Below are 3,855 nucleotides of genomic sequence, written 5' to 3' on the forward strand. Positions count from 1 at the left end.
AGCAAAGGTCAGATTGCAAAAGAGGTTCAAGTAGCAGCAGAAAGCTTCAACTTTTGAGGTATTTTATGCTATCAAGAATGAGACATTATGTGGAGAATTATATAAACAAAATATCCATAATTTTATTTTCTTACCTATTCAACCAATTCTCGATGTGAGTTTTTTATAAGGAGATATTGATCTTGGAAGAGTCTGGTCATGCTGGCAAAAGGAGAAGCAGTACTTAGTTCAGCCAAATGACAGAGACCAAAATATATCGGATTATTTATCATCGGATAATTATATTTTATGAAGTGAAGTTATACTTGGATGAAAGGTATTTAAATCTAGTGTCATAAGGAAAACATTTCATGTCAATTTGATCTATATTTAAAGATATATTCATATTGGAAGAATCAAAGGTTATGCTGGTATTCTGTTGCATTGAAAAGTCCGAATTTAAGTCTATTGTTTTGCATCACTTTTTGAGTTGATATATTTGAAAAATATCCTCTCTGGTTTGAGAGCTTATTTATACATCTATGATATATGGTTCAAGCTGGGATCACTGCCATTACCTCCCAGCTTGAGGGGGAGAAGTAGAAGAAGTAGAAGAAAGAGGTATTTTACTCCATATATTGTGAATAAGTTTTATGTGACCAAAATATTCAAGAAAGGGGGACCACAAATGAAGCTTATGAATCTAAGAAGAAATTTTTATATCGGATTATTTCATGGTTTCTTTTACAAAGTTTATTGTATGTGTCGTGTTATATTCAGTTGCAGCTATTGTGTCTCTTTGGATGAGACATTATTATTGAAGAAAATGATATCAGTATCCTTTCTCATACCAACATTTATTATATCCCGTAAAAAATATCAACGATTGGGATTCTATGACGGAAGAAATTAATACCCTGTAAAAAATATCAACGGTTGGGATTCCATGACGGAAGAACTTAACACCCCATAAAAAAATATCAACGATTGGGATTCCATGACAGAGGAACTTAATACCCCATAAAAAATATCAATAGTTGGGATTCCATGACGGAGGAAGTTAATACTCCATTAAAAATATCAACGGTTGCGATTCTATGACGGAGGAACTCTATACCCCATAAAAAATATAAATGGTTGGGACACCATGATGAAAGAACTTAAAAATATCAATGGTTGGGATACCGTGACGGAGGAACTTGATACACCATCAAAAATATCAACGAGTGAGAGTCGGTGCCCGGATTGGGACACCATGATGGATGAGCTTATTATTACATCTATGTTATACCCCCTCTGAATTGGCTAGCTGGGCCTCGTGGAAGAGAGCACTAGCATGAGGGAGAGTGTTGGAAGATGTGGAGGACTGCCATTTTATACAAAAAGATTTTAGACACCATTTGCAGCAAGTTGGGACTTCATGATGTTCTCTCACCCCCAACTTGAGGGGGAGTGTTGGAGTATGGGTCCAAACCCACACGACCAAGGAAGACCCACATATCTAAGAGTATTGTAAGATGGACCATATGACCAACAAAGGCCCACATATCTAAGAGTATTGTATGATGGGCCCAAACACATAAGAAGTAGGACCCACCATGATTACCACGAGCTGGCATCCTTATCACATAAAGTTGGAGGATCAAGAAGGACTCACAAAGATAACCACAAACTGGTTGGAAGATCAAGAAGGACTTACAAAGATAATCACAAGTTGGCATCTTTATCTTATGGTCACGTCTTAGAAGATTTTTAGTTTGAGTTATGTTGTTTTCTATTTATACTGAGTTATTTAATTATGTTTGGACTTATCTTTAAGTGTTAGTGTTTGGGTGTAATTAGGACAAATGTAGTTTTATTGTAATTGGACTCTACTACCTTCCTCTATTATAAATAGAGGTTCATGTAAGTCAATGAAGTATTTCTCTTTTTCATAAATTCAACAAAAGTTGTTGACCGTAGCTCTCACAGGCTCCCAACAATTTGGCAGAGACGTCAAAAGAATTTAAATACGAATCTCATCATCAAATTTAATTGGAACGAAGGTCAATTGATTGACAATCGTACTAAACTCATTGAAATGTGATGTCACTGATGTATTTTTTGTCATCTTTAAATTGAAGAAATTTTTCATGAGATGTACCTTATTATTTGCAGAAGGCTTTTGATACATATCAGAAACAATCTTCATCATCTCTGTTGTGGTTTTATCCGATGCCATGTTGTGAGCAACTTTCTTCGATAGTGTTACCCAGACTACTCCCAACACTTGTCTATTGAGAAGATTTCACTCATCATCTTTCATACCTTCTAGTTTTATATCTAGAAGTGGTGTGTGCAACTTTTTACTGTACAGATAATCTTCGATCTGCATCCTCCAGAATGAAAAATCCATACCATTGAACTTGTTGATTCCAAGTGCCGATCCTTCTCAACCAACTATTGCTCTCAATCACAAACCAAAGCTCTGATATCACTTGTTTGGAATTAGACACCATAATTCATAACTAACGAGAGAAAAAATAATAAACAAGAAAAAAATGAAAAGCAAACAATGAGAACTAATAACAAGATTTATACATGTTTGCCTCAAGGTGAGACTACGTCGTGTCTCTGCCGCGGTAATAATCCTCTATAAAGATGACATAGTTTACAAGAGAAATCGCACACACTTACAGTTGTTTTCTCAAACCTCTCTTGGGCTACAACTCTGCTCCTTCTCGATGATGGTAAAAACCCTAATAGTGGCACCCCTCAATTATAAAGAGAAAATTAGGGCAACAACGATACAAGAGTAAAATTTCCAAATTGCCCTTAATAAAATAACAATTAATATATCGTGGATTGGGCGGGGGCTCCGCCCGCACACCCCTAGGAGGGTGCTTCCAAACCCCACGAAAACCTTACCGCGAAGGTCGATCCACATACTGACTTAGCGTAGGGTGTTGATTAGGCTCCACTACATAACACTCCTCCTAAGGCTTCTCTCCATAACTCTACTTCTTCTTCTCACTCCTTAATCCTCTTCTACTTTGATTATATGTCATGGAATCTTAAGTTTTAACATGGTATCAAAGCAAGAAAATATATGAGATGGAAAAGGAGAAGATAAAGGAGAAGAAAGGAAGGAAAAAGAAGAAGAAGAAAAAGAAAAAGAAAAAAGAGAAGTTTCTAGTTTTTACTTAATTTTTCTTTCCCAATTCCTTATTATCATTGGATGGTTCACTTCTTCCCATATTTTTCATATAAAAAAATATATATCATTTGAAATATCTTTGAGTCTATTTTTTTAACTCAAAATAAATAGTTAAAATCAGATTTTTTAAAAAGAGAAATTGACATCTGATGAAGCAAAGGTTAAGAAGTAAAAAAGTTTCGTATAGCAATAGAAAAGTTCAACTTTTGAATTATTTTATGCCATTAAGAACGAAAATTTATATGGAGAGTTATATATAAAAAAAATCTATTTCTATTTTCTTACCTATTCAACCATTTCTCAATCTGAGTTTTTTCTATGGAGATATCGATCTCGGAATAATCAATGGTCATGGTGGCCAAAGAAGAAAGAGTACTTAGTTCGGCTAGGTTATAGAGTCCAAAATCTATCAGATTATTTACCTCAAAATAAGTATATTTTATGAAGTAAAGTTATACTTGGATGAAATTTATATAAGCCTAGTTTCATAAGGAGAAAATTGTATGTCAATCTGATCTATATTTAAGGAGATATTCGTATTAGAAGAATCAAAGGTCATGCTGGTATACTGTTACATGCAAAGATCTAAATTTAAGCCGAATTTTTTTCTTCACTTTTTGAGTTGCTGTTATTGATCAAGAATGTCAAGAAAGTATCCTAGATCATCTTATTTTTAGAAA

Source organism: Aristolochia californica, unplaced genomic scaffold (assembly GCF_029961685.1).
Source record: "Aristolochia californica isolate CCGP_79_NKW_82.1479 unplaced genomic scaffold, dmAriCali1.0.hap1 SCAF_1, whole genome shotgun sequence".
Lineage (NCBI taxonomy): Eukaryota > Viridiplantae > Streptophyta > Magnoliopsida > Piperales > Aristolochiaceae > Aristolochia > Aristolochia californica.